We start from the raw sequence: 18,791 nt of genomic DNA, 5'->3' as shown, positions 1-18,791 counted from the left end.
TGTTTCATTTAGTGGTTTTATTGTGCAAGTAGAACTCCTTTATAGAAACAAAGAATATTTATGTTTGTAAAACTTCAAAACACATTCAGCTAGCCATCAGAAATACAGTAGTTTGCTTTTCTTTAATGAGAGTTCAGTGAAGAAACAGGGTAAGAGGAGGACATTTTTTTCCTTTGGTAACTGATTTTTTTCCCTTCAACATAATGAAGGTAGATAGTAAATAATGGGACAGTTGAAGCTAAAAGGAATGTAAGTGGAGGAAGTCTTATTTCTCATAGTTGTTCGTGTTCACAGGGCATAATCAAATACACTGGGTATACTGTCATCCATTAATCATTCATTCATTCAAAAAATATTACTCGGACAGTGTAAGGTGGTGGGTAGAGATAAGAGTAAGACTCAAGGAACTCAAGTTTAATGGATAAAAGAGACAATTAAACTAAGCATTTTTTTTTTTTAAATTAAATCTTGGTTCGAAGATTCTTTTTCTTTCCTCCCCCCAAATCCAATGTGTTCAGGAAAAGTGCAAACTTGTTAATCAAGGCATCTGTAAACAACAATGAAATATTTCTCTCTCATTCACTCACATTAACATTTTATAAACACATTTTCCGATACCTATAACACGTGAGCTCCTGTTCAAATAACTCATATTTTAAACAGCAATTATACACACCTATCTTTTTTACGGAAAAACATGCCTTTTTGAAGAATCACTTTACACTGGATTTTAGATTGAGAAGCGATATTTGAGATCTAGACTTCAATGATCTCATTTTACAGAGGAGGAAGATAAAGTCCAAATAGATTGGCATTTTCCCAAGGTAACCACTTAGAAGCTGATAATGAGAATTCTACATAGAATTCTAATTATTTTAATTTAATAGTTCAGTTTCTCTGCAGAAAATACACACCCACTAGTTCCTCTTTCTCAAATCAGGAACTCTCGTTACATTGAACCTAGAGGCAATGGCTCAGCAATGGAGTCACATCAGCTGTCCATCTCCTTAATTATGTCAATTAGATCATCTCTTTATGCGCCAGATATCCTCAGGCTACCAGGGACCAAGAAGTACAAAATAAAGAGAAGTACGCTACCAAACAAGCACAGTTTACTACTTATGATTAAATTAAAAATATCAAAACAAACTTTTATGAAAAATCAAAGTGATAAAGTTTTATCAAAATTTCTAAAATATTTCTCAGTCTAAAGAAGGAAAGCACTCCTCCCACCCCCCTTAAAAATAATTCTACTTTCAGTTGATACAGAAAAGTCAACTGACGCAAATGGCAAGATCTGAGAACTATTTGGGGGAACTTTGGCTGTCCCTGGACTAAAAGTCACACTTATTTATAAAAGTGCAGATCTCTATATCTTAGGTGGTCAATGATATCAAGTATCCAAATTTTGAGTGTTTGAGTTTGAGCTCAGATGAAAACTTCTGCTTGTGGTCATAATATACACTCATTTTCCAAAAATTTTTAAAGCACTGAGAATTAGAAGGGATATTATAATAAGTGGTAGTAAAGAGATGACAGGCTTTGGAGTCAGTATTTTGGCTCTAGTAGGTAATTTCTTAACCTTAGAAAGTAATTTTTGTCTCCCTGGTCTTCCCCTACATAGTAAGGATAATAACAATACTGGGTTGTTTTAAAGATTGTTGATAAGAGATGTAAATCTAGCACATAAAAGATACTCATAAAATGGAGCTATTGGTATTTCCTCTAGTTCTAGTAAATTCCCAACTGGCTATGTGTTTGAAGAATGGATAGCAGCAAGGCAATGAAAGGGAACTAAACCTTAGCAGTAAGTGCCAGACATGTTATTTATACAAGTTAAATGGCAGCAGCAGCTTCTTTCATTGACCACTGATCATGTGCCACCAATTTACTAGATGCTTTAACGCATTTTCTTATTTAATCTCCCCAAATTCCCTGATGAGGTAGGAAATATCATCTCCACTGTACAGAAGAGGAATCAGGGAGTCAGTGAAATTATGTAATGTGTCCAAGGTCACAGAGCTAACAAGCAGTATAACCAGGACTAGCAAAAAAAGGCAGAAGAAATAACCAGAAGTTGTCCGAAAGCCTAACTACATACAACACAATGAATTTTAGAAGCAACTAAAAGAGAAATGCAACAGACAAAAATCTTCCCACTATGAGCTCCTTAAGAACTGGGGCTAGGGCTCATTAACCTATGTGAACTCAGAATCTGGGACAATTCCTAGAATACGGTGAGTGATCACTAGATGTATGTGTACTATAATTAACTGAAACGCAATTGGCAATGTGGGCAATAAGGACTCATTCTCTCAAAACAAAGTCTTTGTGATGACAGTAAATACAAAAGGTAGAAGAGTAGTGAGACTATTCGTGCATAAGGACAGTAGTCACAAATTAAAAATATCTTTATACATCTAGTCGGTGACATTGACTACTGTGTTCATAGAGCTTTTCCCCCGTTATATTATTATACAAAGATTTCAGCCACTGCCAGTGGTGGACTTTAAAATATGAAAGACAGTGAAAAGGACACACACACACACACACACACACGTCACACACACGCCTGTATTTGGGGGATGGTTTAAAATTCACTCCTGTATATGCTATATGGGGGGAAAAGATCTACGTAAAAGAAAATTCTCTATGAAAGTTGCAGAAATGAATCGAAATCTTAGTTCTCTTTTATTCAAATAAGATCTGTAATTTACATATCTATAATCATGGCAAAATAAATTCACAATCATGTTAGATATGTGCAACTGCATTTATACAAGTGAAACCTCAGAAATTTGATAGCTTGCTCTTTTTTGGTTGGTGGAATGGGACTATGATGTAAACAAAGAGAACCTTGGTCTATCAGAATTTTCAAAGAAAATAACACTTTAGCCAAACCAAAATTCCCCACAGCAACAACCTACATACAGCTACATCCAGTGACTAAATTGTGTTTATGCTTTTCTTAAGCAACGGAGTTCATTCTGACAATTTATCTACTAAGAATTGTGCCAGAAAACTGCCTATTCATTTTCTATATTTTGTTTGGCAAACAAAGCATGACACATAGCAATATAAAAGAAAAATATAATCCCGGGATGCATTTGCGATGATTGCAGAGACGCGTTCTAAATTGTCTTAGGCCCGTGGCATTGGTTTTCAGAACAGCATTTAAACACTGCCACATACTGTTCATTCGTGTGTCCTGCAGTCTGTGAGAACCAGGCCTGGCCTCAATAGAAAAATGAATCACAGGCCAGATTTATGAAGGACTTAATTCTTCAAAAGCACCGAATGATCTTGAGAAAGAGAAGTATAATAATCTTGAGAATTAGTAGTTTTTAATCCAGATTCTATGAAGCACACGATTGTAGTCATGACAAAGCAGTCTCTATGAGCGCAGTTTCCTGTTATTAAGTTGGTGCAAAAGTAATTGCGGTTTTTGCAAATTTTTTTTTTTTTTTTAACCTTTTAAACCACAATTACTATTGCAGAATCCAATAAGAGGGCAGATATTCTACCAGAAAGATTTTATATATAAGGTATTGAATTTACTCATGTGTTTGAATTTTTGTTTTACAAATTTCATACCACTCTCTCTTTAGCAGTGCTAATTCTATGTGGTGCCACATAAGAACATGATCGCAAAATATATTAGTTTGATTATATATTTATATACTCAAAAGTATATATACCTCTTCTAAAAGTAGTGTAACATCCAGATGCCTGTAATGCACTTCAAGGTAGGAATCATGTACTATTCAGTTTTGTCTTTCCTGCGACTGATAAGAGAGGAGATGCTGATAAAATGCTTGTTGAGTGAATAAATGGATGAATGAATGATTAAGCATAGTTCAGAATTTTAGAAATTTCTAGAGACTGACTACCATATCCTCAAAGAAACTACCACTTATTTCTAGTTTCCTTTTTTAAGAAAATAATATGTGTTTAGAGATTCAAAACTAGTTGTCATTTTTACATCCTCTTCCCATATTCAACTCATCACCAACCAAAATAACAGCACTAAAAACCTTGCTGATTTCAGTTACTTCGATCAGAAAAAGCTGAACTAGGGTGTGCTCTTCTATGTTATTATCTAAAGTCCTTAATTTTAACAAAATCAAGTATAAAACATTCCAATTAAAAACGTGTAAGTAGTAAATTGAAAAAAATCTTAGGTAGCATGGAACATACACTCAATATTAACTCACTTTATTCATTTATTCATTGATTCAAATACTTAAAATCTCTAATGTGGTTAGAGGAGATCAAATGCTGGAGGTGAAAAATATTGACTGGTCTTATTTTAAACTCATAATCACTAACTTCAAGTGGGTCTTAGTGCGGCCTAGCTAGCCTAAATGCTACTCGATACACTCCCCTAGATGACTATATCACACCTCTCCTCTCTCTTTAAACCTTCAAAATTGCCTGCCCCTCCTCAATCCCAACTGATCTTGTTCTACTGAGAAAATAATCAATTGAAAACAGACTTTCACAGGCTCTCAACTCCGAAGACATCAGCCTAGCTCCACCTGTGCTCACGTGCTGGGCCTTCCCTCCTGCCATATTGGGAGAACTGCCTAACTCCCATTCTCTATCTGCTATTCGAGACCATGATTCCTATAACTATCCAATCTTGTTCTACATCATCAGTTTTTCCCTTTCTACTATTAATAGATTCTTTCCATCAGCACACAAGTAAGTTATAATATATCCCATCTTAAAAATACAAAATAATAAAACCATGATCCAACTTCCTTCTCTACCTACCAGCCCATTTCTTTGCCTCCCTTCACAGAAAAACTCCTCTAAATAATTGTCTAAACCATTCCATTCCCAGTCGAGGCGATATCACCCTCAAACATTAAAAATTGACTCTTCCAGGGTGAAAAATTCTTACTCTTTTTATATATAAAGCGTACATATACATACAATATGTAACAAATGTAAAGTGTGTCTCTGATAGAATTTCATTGGGGTGAGGGAGGACAATTAGGAAAAATGTCTTTAAAAGTTCCTTAGAGAGGCGATAATGAAAAAATGATTGAGAAACACTGTTCTAAACCTGCTATCTCAATGTCCTCTCTTCGTGTTTTTTCATTCCCAGTACCCCATAGAAACTATTATTGTCAATGTCACCCACGCCCTCCACATTGCTAAATCCAATGGCCAATTTTTACATAAAATTAGAGGCAGCAGTTAGCACAACAGATCACTTCTTTCATCAAACACTTTCTTGGTACCACTAATGCTGGGTTGTCTCCCTATCTGAACCCTTGAGATGCAATATCAGGAACAGAATCGATAGAAAGTAGGGATTCTTGTACATCTGGATTGCAACCACTCTTCAACACACCACCAATACTGCTATAACCCAAGCCACCTTCATGTCTGGCCTTATTTTTACAATATTAGTCCATTTGGTCAGCTCAACTCTCTTCCAGTCTAACTTCCATACAACAGCAAGAGAAAGCCACCTCAAACCTAAGTCAGATCGTGTTATTCCTTCAAGAGCTTTCCATCTCATGTAGAGTAAAATCTAATGTCTTTATCATAGCCCACAAAGCCCTGGACTACACTGGTCTCCTTGTGAAACTGCTCATACATTGCAGCTTTGACTTGCAGCTACTTCTCCTTGGATATCCCTCCCCATATTCTCATGGTTCACAATTTCCCTGTCTTTGGGTTTCTACTACTCAAAAACCACTTTGTCACAGACCTGTTCACACTATATATAAGATGACTCCTTGTCACTTTTGATTTCCCCATCTTGCTTCATTTTCTTTCCCAACACTTACTATCATCTCACTTAGATATTTACTTATTTCTCTTCCTCCCATTGGAATAGAAGCTCCTTGGAGCTTTTATTGTTTTGTTCACTGCTATACTCGGAGCATCTAGAACAATTTTTAGCACATAGTAGATATTCAATAAATATTTGTATAATGAAAAAAAATGAATTCAACATCTGAATAAAAGATTATAATTTCATTTTAAAAAATAAAACTGGATTTTAATTTCTATTCTTGCTATAAAATGTCATAATTTCATATGCCTGTGGCAAGTAAAATTATAACATGCCAAAAATATCTAACAACTCACAGAAACGGAAAGCAAACTCTGCTTTGGGTATAGTAATTTTTTTTTTCCTTTGGCTAATTCATGGAAAAATTTTTAGGAGAGACCAACATTTAAATAGTTTTCTCAAACTAACAGCAACTTTCACACTGGTAAACATAAAATGTTTTGTGCTAGCTACTCAAATACAATTTTAGATTCTCTCATTCTTTTTTAGAAGCAAACGTTCAAGTCAGAATGAGATGTCACACTCTGGAAACAGGGCTTCAGAAGAATGATAGATGATCAGAATGTCCAGTCAGCATATGGCCGTGTCTCATAAATCTTATGCAACAGAATAAGAAACTTCTTAAATGAGCCATATATGTGAAAAAGTAAATTGTATTTGGAAGATAGCTTATCCAGTGCAGAACGCTGGCATTCCTTTATCTCTCCCTCTCTTTTTATCTTAATGTTTAAAATTCCTTACTTTAAAATTAGTAGTTGATTGTGGTAATACTTTCTTACTGTGTTTTTAGCACATTTCATTTGAATCTTCAGAGATTTCTGCCAAGAAGCTAAAATTCTTAGTTCTCAAATTTCTTCTCTTTAAAATGTCTTTGCCAGCTCAGATGGGAAGAAGTTTAATTCAATTCAGTTGGTGACTCAGTTGGTGATAATGACGCAATTCAATAAATTATAGCTCTCTGCTCTTTCATCTCACCTCATCTCTAGTTTTGACATTTCTTTTTAAAGCCTTTCTGATATCGAAGAACTCTGAATAAAAAATAGAGTTTTAAGTTCTGAAGTACATGGTCAGTAAGTCAGCATTTATTATAGAATGTATCTTCCGCTAGTGTAGCAACCTGATGGCCTAGTTTCAAACACCATATACCTATAGACAAGATGTGTACAAGAACAAAAAAGTCAAAATATTTGCCTCATCAATGCACTTATATCAAGTATGGGGAGATCACACACACTAGTGCTGGGTAAAGGCACAAAAAGGTCCACTAGAGCCTGAAGAAGATCTGGATTCCAGAAGATCTGCCCTTCAAGACCTATGTAACCTTAGACAAGTGAATTTCTCTCAGTCTCATTTTCCTCTCCCATAAAATAGGGGATAAAATACTTTTCATAAGGTTGGTTGTGAAGAGTAAATGATATAATGTAGGTAAAGTGCTTAATCTAATTAAGTGTTCACAAAATGTTCTTTGATGTTGGTTATCATCGTCTTCTGGTTATGCCTCCTACTTTTTTTTTTTTCTCAACACAAGCCATTAGTTCCCCAGAGGGACACTTAAGTAGAGAAACTCTCTATCCTTCCAGGACCTGGAATGGGGAGTACACACACATAAGAGTAGTGCCAGATCACTCTCAGCTCCAAGGTGGATGAGAGTCTCCTCCATTTCCACTGACTCCTAAGTTTCTGAAGGGTGGTAGAGAGGCAACCATTACCTTGGGTTGCCTCTCAGGCACTTAGAGTGAGAATGAAAGATTAAGCAGAACCAACTCTCAGCTCATGAGCTTGCAGGCAGCCCAACAGAGCAGCTAATATCTGAAGAAGTGTAGAAACTGAATTTAAATTTCCCCTCCTACGGTGATGGTCTGCTGGAAAAAGCAATGAAGCATATTACTCTATGAATAAAGGACTTTTGTTTCCTGTGCTTTTAATCAAAATCTTTTCAGAAAAATGTCAAGGAAAAATGAAGAATTTAAACTTCTTTTAGTAAAAAGAATTGGTTCTCATTTTTCCATCAAGGATGATGGGATATTCTAGAAGTTATAGGAAGGCGGTTGAAGGTGTTCGTTATGAGCAATATGTTATCATTATATTCTGTAGTGCACAATATGTTCTAAGATTATGCATTTTTGTAGCAGAGCTTACTAAACGTCTAAGTGTCTAAGGACAGACCATATGTTAAAACTAAAAGCCTTTTAATAATGTTCCCCCAAGTCAAGTCGTGCAAATGTTTTCTTCCTCGCAATCCAATTAGGTGAGGTTACTTACCATCTCAATGTATCCAGCTGGGTTTAAAAGGTAGATTGGGTATTTCTGATGAACGGGGACCTCTGTTGTTTGTTCAACAAATGTTCACATTCAAGACTTTGAATGTGGGGTTGGGCCACATTCTGCCCCAAACCCACATTTCCAGCTTTATCTCCCAAAATTCCCCACCAGAAAGCCTTTGCTCCCGCTGTCTATTATCAGTCTCCAAAATATAAAACAAGCATTTCTATTTCGAACTTTTTGCTAAGACCTTTTTTCCTCTCCTTCCTTTCCTTCCGTTCCTTCTGTCTGTCCTTCCAGATGTATTTCAGATTGCGTCATTCATTCACTCGGTAAATTGAGACTGAGGGCATAGCATATGTGAGGCACTCATAAGGGAATCATGAGGGAATAGGTAAGTCAGAGCCAGTTCCTGTCTTCATCTACTTTATTTTCTACCAAGAAAGACACACATTGCACAACTGATTAAGCCAATAATACATTACAATTGTGGTATGTGTTAAAAACATGAGGGACAGGAATCTAGTATAAAAACTAGTGTAACATGTGTTAGGAGAAATGGCCTGGTCTTGGGGGTTGGGAAGACATTAATGAGGAAGTAGTTTTGAATTGAGTTTGAAGAATAAGCAGGGGCCTAAAGTGGGGCAGAACAAATAAACTTTCTTGATGAGGGCATGGTAATTATTAAACTGGGATATATTAATCTAGACATAGTAAGGACATTCTTGCCTTCTGACATTAAAAATTGCCACAGTATTTTTCCTTATTATCCTGGTTCTCTGAATAGCTGAGGACAAAATGCAATAATGATCCTACATTTGAAGTTCAAGAAGCCACCAGGAAGAGGACCTAGCCAACTACCCTCAGAAAGGTCTGAGAAGGTACCAGTAAGACCTGGCTTTACTACTCTGAGCACCACTGCCTCGTCAACATAGGAAGAAGACCCAAAGGGATGTGAAGCTCAGCTTTATGGGGAAATGTCAGATTCTTGAAGAGAAGCTTTTTATTCTAAATCCTTTGAGTGGGAGGGGGTGATTCCCATTCCTAGGAGCCCTTAGAGAATGATTCAGAAACAAACCTTCGGGAGGGAGTTCCAAGAAGGAGTGACTGGGACCTTGTTTTCTAACTAGATACTTGCTGAACTGTAGAACCCACAGGGGCTGTGGTAAAGCTGTTGTTGGGATGCCAGGAGAGACATCGCTACTTCTAGGCCAGAGGACAGGGCTAGTAACAGCCCCAGAGAGATTCAGTGTGAAGCTGAAATCTGCCTCTGGGCAATTGAAACACAAGCAAAAGGAAACACACCACATGTAGACCCATTACCAAGCATCAGACAACAGGAATGACCTACAGGAAAGACAAAGTCACTAACAAGCAGCCAGTCATAGGAGCAATTCTCTCTGTGAGAACATGGTCAGAAGGGCGGGCCATTCTGCCCCCAGCCCCTGGTACTACAGACAGGCTTACCTGGCATTAGGTGAACAGAATGAGTTCTGAATTGAGACTGAAGTTTAAAAATAAACACAACTGAATCTTAAACACCAAAATGAGACTATTCCAAAAGCCAAAAGTGACTAGAAAATTATAGCAAATGACCAAGATGTTGTGAAGGCATTCACTTTCTAGAAAGACAGGGAGATCAACACAGGAAAGTTTGAGGGCAGTTCCAGGAAAAAATAAAGCTTTCTCATGTTTACAGCCCATGTAGTTCCTTTAACAATGATTTACAACCACAAAGTGACTATAAAGAAAACAGTGATGGTATCAGCACAGGAATAAATAAATAGAACAGAACAGACATCCAGAAACAAATGCAAGTCTATACAGAACTTAACATATGGCAAATGAGGAATTTCAATTTAGTGGGGAAAAGAATCTCTTATTAGATAAATGGTGCTGATAAAATTGGTATCACTATGGGGGGAAAAAACTCACAAAGCTAGATCCCTATCTTATACCTTATAAAACGCACATTACAGGTAAAGATTTAAATGTAAAGTATAAGAATTAAAACTATTAAAATGCAATTTAAAATATTTATGTGACTTTAGAATAAGGGAAATAGTCCTTATCAAGTCAGGAAATCCAGCATCTATAAAAGAAAAGCTAGACATAATTGACTAAATAAAAATCTTAAGAAGTTATTATAGCAAATGACATAAACAAAAGCAAAAGACAAATAAATGATAGTCTGGGAAATAACTGTCATACCAAATAAAAAACATTAATATCTCTTATATATGAAATGCTCCTAGAAAACAATACACTAGAAAAGTAAACATAGGAGATGACCAGGACATTCACAGAGAGAAAATCTAAATAAACAAAGAATTTATGAAAAGAAGATTAATATCACTTTCAGTCAAGGGAAATGCAAATGAAAGCAAGACTGATATACGTGGTTTTATTTATCACTTTGGCAGAAATCTTAAAAGATTAATAAAAAATTAAAAACATCCAGTGCTATTGAATAGACGGTATAGAAAAACAGGCATTCTCAATCATTAAGGATAAGAATTATCACAAAATTTTTTGGAAAGTAATAGGGCAATATCTATTAAAACATACAGATCTTTTGATCTAAAATTTTCAATTTTGACACTTTAGCACCCAATATAGTAATAAATAGGAATAAACAGGAAAAAACTGTAAACTATTCAACTGTCTATCAATAAACAATAAGAGATGAAAACCTAAATTCTGCTACATCCAAATTACAGAAAATTATGCAGCTGTTAAACAGAAATAAATTACACATATTTACCTAAAGAAATGTCAATTTAAAAAGCCAATTTCAAAACAATACATTTAGAAGGCACCCATATGTTTGGAGCAAGGTATGGAAGGGCACTCACTAAACTGTTAACATCAATTATCTCTGGGAATGGAAAAGGAGAATGGGACAGGTAATGAATTATTACTTCAAATTTAGATGGTTTCATTTGTTATAATATTGCCAATCAGGTTCATCATTTAAAGTAATGAAAAAAATATTTTGGGAGAGGAGGAGAAAAACTGCTTAATGTTTTTAACTTACCAAACAACATCTAATACAGTAGGCATTCAAAAAATATTTGTGGAATGAGGTAGGGAGGAGTGGGAGGGAGAAGAAATAGGTTTCAATATGTTTGTAAAGGATAAGAAGATAACCATTAATGGAATGACAAATCACTGTAGATCCTATAAATAAACAATATGAGGAAGGGAACAAAGGATACTTGATAAAGTTGGCAAATATAAGAAAATGGTAAAAAGTGTGTGGGGGGGAAGTAAAGTAACAGACATCAATGGAAAGGATAAAAGAAAGGTAATAGTTTCGGTAATAAATGTAAAAGGGTTGAATTCCCCTATTGAAAGAAACAGGCTTTTCAGTTTGGATTTAAAACAGCTAGGTGGTATTCTCTGGAAACACCTAAGTAAACATAAGGTAACAAAAGTGATATTATTCACAATCTCCACAAATATCAGAAAAGATTTCATAATATACCTAATAAGAAATACGTAAGATCTTAAGATAAAAGCTACAAAGACGTGAAAATATCTGAATAAATGGAGAACTGCTTCATTGCCTTGGATAGGAAGGCGCACTATTGTAAAGACTTCAATTCTTCCTAAATTAACACTTGAATTAACTGTAATTGAAATCAATATTCCAATAGGAGTTTTTAATGAAACCTGATTCTGAAGCAGACAGGGAAAAATAAAACATAGATTAGCCAAAAAAACTTAGAACAAAAATCATCAAAAGGGCCTAATTCTACTCTATAGTAAAATAACTGTTTCTATGAGGAAAGGAGTTTAGTGGCGAAAATCTTTGTTTCAGTTTTGCACTGTCAAAGCAATACTTTGTAAAACTGGAAATGTCCTAAGATATCCATCAAACTGGTTTAATACATCCAGGTAAATACAAAGAATAGAACACTATGTAGTAAAAATCATGACACACATGAACATTCATTGACATTGGGAAGATATTCCTAAGATATTGTAAAGTTAAAAAAAGAAAACATTTTTATTTCTACCATAAAAAGTATCTAGAAATATGTATTTACTGGATTTGAATCTATGGGGCTAGACTTATGAGTGGATTTTATTTTTACTTTTAAATTTTTCATCACTAAACTGTATCAACTACAAAATAAAATTAAAATAGACAAAATATATAATATTAGAAGAAAAAAGGTATTGACCAGTTTTATTTATCTTAAGTACAGCATTAAGGCGAAATTGGTGGTTAGGATACCTGAGGCCAGAGTAGGTAGCCAGAGGTTGGGAAGGAGAACAGAGTGGGGACAGCACCAGGAGCTTTGTTTGCTTGCTGGAGTGCTGAACTGAGAAAGCGGAGGGATGTGACATAGGTGACTACTGAGAAAGTGGTTATTTACCAGGGCATCTTTAGAAAGTTATAAATGTAACCCCAGGATCATTAATAGTTCATTAAAAACCTACCATCTGTGAATTTACTGAAACTTTATTATGCTTTAAAGGAGCAAGTGTTATAATTTTTTAATGTAAGCAAAGTAAGCATTTTTTGTTTGTTTGTTTTTTAGATTCTGTCAAATAAATAATATTGGATTGGATTGAAAACTTCTCTGGGATGAAGTAAAGCCACATTTCCTTAATCTAAAACTATCTATTCTAAGGCTTAACACTTGCGGCTTCCCCTTTGGTGGTTGTATTCTAGAATTTTAAAAACATAATTCCAGGTTCCTTCACTTCTAATTAAATGGTATATATGTATATATATACGAAAATCTACATCTATTGCCACTGTAAATCTCCATTGTAGAGCTGTGCAGCTCTATATATCTGGATAAAAGAAGTTTTCATTTCTTTTAGGCTATATTCATATACGCTCGTGACCCTTTGGTTATTACAGTTTGCCCTCTTGACACCTTCTGTAGTTTTACCACATCTTTGCTATCATAGAGCAACCAGAAATTAAAGAATTACCAAGAAGGATTATTTAGGTGAAAACAATTCTTTCCCCACCCTCCAATCTAGGAAAGAGATGGTCAGTGTTGTGTTTCAAAAGGTTGGGATGACCTCCCGCCGCCACACACACCCATACACACATGAGAAAGTAAAGTATCTTCCTCTTGCAGGATCTTAAGGCGGGTTAAGCTGATGACCCCCAGAGAACGGGAGGGTACAGGGTAGGTACGAAATGTTTAAGGGACAGGGGTTCAGGGGATTCCTTTCCAGATAGAGACATGGCTCCCACTTGTGTGCCCTGCCAGGAGGGATCTTGCTGCAGAATGCCTGTGCAGCATGCCTCAGCCTGGCGAGCCGTGGGAAGATCTCAGTGTCAGTGAACTACTGTCCCTGAGTCCATGCGAGGCAACATGTTTAACCGATGTCAGAGGACCAGAGCCGGGCCCAAGCCCTACACAGCAGAGGAAAAACAGTAATGACAACAACCTTACAGACTTGGGCCCCATGCCTCCCCAGTTTTCTGGCACTCTAAAAGCCTGGGATTGCGGTGTGATCCCAAGGGGAAGGGAAGAAGCTCTAATGATGACTGTGGGTGCGTTTATTATCAGGTAGGTGGAGAGATGCTCATAGTAGACATTTTGCCAATTTAGAAGAACAGACATTCTTTCCACCATAGTGTTGGAGGCTAACTCAGGTGACCACAGTATTCTGGATACAAACGCACCATTGTTTTGCACAAGGGCAAAGTAATGTTTCCCACTATGTTTCCAAGAGCCTTACTATTGATATCCAGGACTTTTCTGGCTGTCTTGCTTGAGGCACACATTTGACTGATAATTATGAACAGTCTACCGAGACTCCCACTACCATTTCCCTACTCACCTCACCAGCATGCTTTCATGTCAGTTTCCCCTAACACATCGCTTTTACACTTGTGAGATGTAAAGCTCACCTGTGATTTTTCTGCCCACACACATAGCTTCATGAGAAGGCCTGGCAAATGAGCATTGCATCTTCTCAATTTCTTTCAATTAGCATTTACAAAAATGTCAGGAACATGGGGACACTTAAGAAATATTCCATCATGGTGCTTCCTCAGAGATGTGGGTGATCCTGTGAATAGTGCGTAAGGTCACGTGGATGGTGGCAGATGTAAGATGTTTATTCCCTCCACCATAGTACTTTCCTAGAAGGAAAACGAAAGAACTATGGCAGGGAAGAAAGGTACGTTGATTTTAGGCCCAGATCTTCCCTTACAGCCTGATGAAGAGCTCTATTTAAATGTGTGGGAAACATGAAATCAAGACAATAATATTTGAAAGGTGCCTCCTTTTTTCTCAACCATAATCTCTCATGTCTGGCCCCTAATAAACTGTGTGATCATGTAAGGGCAGATCATGTCTTTAAATTCTTCATCTCTAAAATCAAAGTGGGAGAAGTAACGAGCCCCAAGGTTTCTTCTAGTCCTAAAATACAGTGATCCACCCAAGGTTCACCCTTTTACCCTAGTACCGTGAACCAGGTACCAAGCCAGGACCGCAGACTCTAAGATTATCTGACCTCAAAGAGAGTATAATCAAGTTGGGAAATAAACCAGATGGCCATTCATTCAGCAGATAGTGATTGACCAACACTATCGGTGTACGGGTCTCTATGTGACATGGTACTTTACTTTGGGTGGGGATAAGAGTGGTCTACAGGACCCCTTTCCTCATGGATTTTATGGCTTAGTGGGGAAGACACTGAAAAACTAGGATCACAGTAAAATTTGATGAGTGGTCATATAGGGCAAAATGCCCCAAAACAGGCCTAACTGGCAGGAAAATAATTCCCATGGGGGTGCATGGTCAAAATACAGTTTCCTAGGCCCTACCCAAATGCTGTAACTCAAAATCTTCTCAAAAGTACCCCTTATATTTTTTTAACTAGTGATTTTCATTAGGCAAGTTTGGGGAATACAGTGATCAAAAATTAGTAGGACAAATACCCAGAACTTAAATTGCTGGGTCATACAGTAGTTCTAGTTTTAATTTATTTGAGGGACCTCCATACTGCTTTCCATAGTGGCTGCACCAATTTGCATTCCCACCAACAGTGCAGGAGGGTTCTCTTTTCTCCACATCCTCTCCAACACTTGTTGTTTGTTGATTTATTGATGATAGCCATTCTGACAGGTGTGAAGTGATATCTCACTGTGGTTTTAATTTGCATTTTTCTGATGATTAGTGATAATGAACATCTTTCAATATGTCTATTGGCCATCTGTATGTCCTCTTTGGAGAAACGTCTGTTCAGATCCTCTGCTTATTTTTTAATCTTACTTTAAATTACTTTCAAGATGTTTGGTTTTTTTGGAGTTAAGTTGTATGAATTCTTTATATATTTTGGATATCATCCCCTTACCGGATGTATCATTGTGAATATCTTCTCCCATTTGATAGACAATCTTTTCATTTTGTTGATGGTTTCCTTTGCTGTGCAAAAATTTTTAGTTTGATGTAGTCCCATTTGTTTATTTTTTTCTTTTGTTTCCCTTGCCCGAAGAGATATATCAAATATATATATACATATATATAATATATATGTATATATAATATATGTATATATATAAAATATACAAAATATATTATATATAATATATATAAAAAATACATATATATATTACTAAGAGCAATGTCAGAGAGTTTACTGCCTACGTTTTCTTCTAGGAGTTTTGTGGTTTCAGATCTTATATCTAGGTCTTTAATCCATTTTGAGTTTATTCTTAAATATGTATAAGAAAAGATAGGTGTCCCTATGCTCATTGTAGCTTTATTTACAATAGTTGAGATATGGAAGCAACCTCAGTGTCCACGGGTAGACAAATGGATAAAGGAAACGTGGTAGATATATATAACGGAATGTTGCTCAGCTATAAAAAAGAATGAAATCTTAACCATTTTAAACAACATGAATGGACCTAGAGGGTATTATGCTAAGTGAAATAAGTCAGAAAGAGAAAGACAAATACCATATGATTTCCTTCATATATGGAATCTAAAAAACAAAATAAATGAACAAACAAAACAGAAACAACTCACAGACAGAGAACAAACTGATAATTGACAGATGGGAGGGGTGTTGGGGGATTGGGTGAAAAACATGAAAGGATTGGGAAGTACAAATTGACAGCTACAAAATAGTCACGGGGATGTAAAGTACAGCGTAGGGAACATAGACAATAATATTGTAATAACTATGGTGTCAGACGGGTACTTGACTTATTGGGGGGAGCACTTTGTAAGTTATATGAATGTCTAACCATTATGCTGTACAAATGAAGCTGCTATAATTTTGAATGTCACCTGTAACTGAAAATCTTTTTTTAATTAAAGAAAAGAATAAGTAGTACCCTGCGAAAACTCAGAATTAATGAAACAATCAGTAAGTAGTAAGATAGTCTAAGATGAAGTACATATGGGAGAGCCATGTAGAACAGTGGTTAAAGGCTGGGCTCTGGAGTCACAGTACAAAGGGTCACATCTTAGCATCACCACCAAGAGTAGGAAGAACAATAACAATGCCTTAGGACTTTTGTGAGAATTAAGTGAGACAATCTTTGTAATGTTAATATATAGGGAATAGCACAGTTATAGAACCAGAAGATGAATTATAAATTACAAGAGGTTCACTATATGGTCTATAAAGCTTCCCTGTTCTCCCAACAGGGGGACTGTAATAAAGGTAGTAAGCAATTGCCAAAAAAAAAAAAAGTTCTGTTTCTTCGTGAAAAGAAAGGGAAAGGGAGAGTTAGGGGAAAATCCAGACCACACTGTAATCAAAAGAGAAGCCTTTTGTGTAAAAGATGGTACTTATGTTGCTTCTAAATGCTAGACATGATTTATGAAGATAGAGAGAGAGAATGAGAAGAAACGTACAACAAAAGTCAAAGTTTGCATGAATGTGAGACCTGTAGCACAGCTGTACTTCTGTCACTAATCAGTTATGCACTTTTGGGTAAAGTACTTAATTATCATGGGCCTAAATTTATTTCCCTATGATATACATGGGTTTCGTGAGTTATAATATAGTTACAGTTTTATATACATTCTATATTTCAATCATCTTCATTCATAGTTCTCTCTAGTTTAAAAATTCACACGGGAACTGCAATATATACTGGGATCCACTAGATGGCAATGTATGGCTCTGTACAATACATGGCTTTGTAAATGGATGTCTTTTCACAGAAAATGAAGATGTCTAATAATCAAACAAGAGTGTATTTAAAGTTCTCCAGAAAACACAGAGAGACAAGATTAACTAATTTCTCATTCAAAGGTCATTACTGAAACTTATAAAGCGGAAGCAGATGTTTTTAAGCCCTTTGTTTTAGACCCACAGTATTAAAGCGTCATGGTTAGGACATTCTGTTAACCTTTTACAGCCAGGGTGGGTTATTTCATAACAAGGAAGTAAACACAGAATTATTTGCATGGCCTCCAATTCTGAATTGGGCCAATACAACATCCCAAAGACCCTTACCCTCAGTCAAATGTACCAAGCCAATCATTCTTAAAGGTTTTCATCAAAAAGAGCCTACATATTCCACCACACCTCTCCACTAAAAAAGAAAAGGAAAACAAAATCTATTTCTTTTTCAGCATGATACATTTTTTTCAGATGGTGTCCACATTATCATTTTTAATAGTAAGAGTAACGTATCCTTATTTTTAAAGTTATGAGATTCAAAAATTACAAACAAGAAAATGAAAATCATCTTTAAGCAATAACTATGTTAAAATGTTTCGGTCAAACTATTTTTGGCAGATGGAAAAGAAATATAGATGCATCTTTTTAAGTTAAAAATATTTTGAAATCTTTCCATGTTAATAAATTTATTATATTAATAGTAGGAGAATTAAGTTATTTCAGCCAAATAAAGATCAAATACTCAAAACATTAGGATACAGAAGATCTAAATAAAATTGTCATTTGGAAGGCCCTTAACCACACCTTAGGAGACAGTCTGTGGCATGGTGTTATGTTTTATATGTCATTAATACAAATACTGAGAAGTACTTTCAAAAGGCAATGTTGAAGAGTCTCTCTTCAGATACAAAACTATGTAGGTTTTAAAAAGTATACTATGTAATTTACAGCACAACTGAAAACACTGACCAGTAACTGTGTTTTAGTAAAATGTTACGGTATGTTATTTAACACAGTCTTGAAATCAATCCAATTATTACAGACTCCATGGCAATAAATTACCCTACTTTAAAGTGATTTTAGCAACAAACTAGAGGTAGACTCATGAAAGAGATCTTTACATTAGTTTTCTACTTTGCCTATAGCTATCTAATAAATATTCCAATCCTTTCTATATTATTATCTCACACTGTACTACAAAAGAAGCTGTATTGTTACTGCATAGTAGAACTGATATTCAAGGATAAGTAAATTACTTTCAAGATGTTAATAAGCAGCTATATTCTTCCTCAGAGAACAACTTCTATTACAGCTCTAAATCTACAATCGGTAAAGCATATTTAGTACCAGTTTTCTTTCTAACAGAGACATAAAAGGCTATTTCTCAATCAAACCAATGTTAACTTTAGTTGTGCAAAAAGGTCAAAGGCTACAGGCACGTCAGTATCTCCCACCATCCCACATGACACAAAGCCTCGTCCACCATCACCAGGCTCTACTTCAAACTCGTGAGCTCTGAGGCCATGAGGTCTCCCCTAGAAGTCAATGACTTCAGTGTGTCGGGCTCAGTCAGACATGAAGAAAGACAGGA

At 35.8% G+C, this 18,791-nt stretch overlaps 1 protein-coding gene across 3 annotated transcripts in view; it reads right to left on the bottom strand.

Annotated features, from left to right (window-relative positions):
* RNLS (renalase, FAD dependent amine oxidase) overlaps positions 1-18,791 on the bottom strand; it is a 258,444-nt gene that overhangs the window by 228,589 nt on the left and 11,064 nt on the right. The gene's annotated exons all lie outside the window — the stretch shown is intronic.

The sequence above is a fragment of the Rhinolophus sinicus genome, chromosome 15 (assembly GCF_057876585.1).
Source record: "Rhinolophus sinicus isolate RSI-liver-muscle chromosome 15, RSI-T2T, whole genome shotgun sequence".
NCBI classification, from domain to species: domain Eukaryota; kingdom Metazoa; phylum Chordata; class Mammalia; order Chiroptera; family Rhinolophidae; genus Rhinolophus; species Rhinolophus sinicus.
Note: the sequence above shows the minus strand (reverse complement) of the source record. Positions and strands in the feature narration are given on the sequence as shown.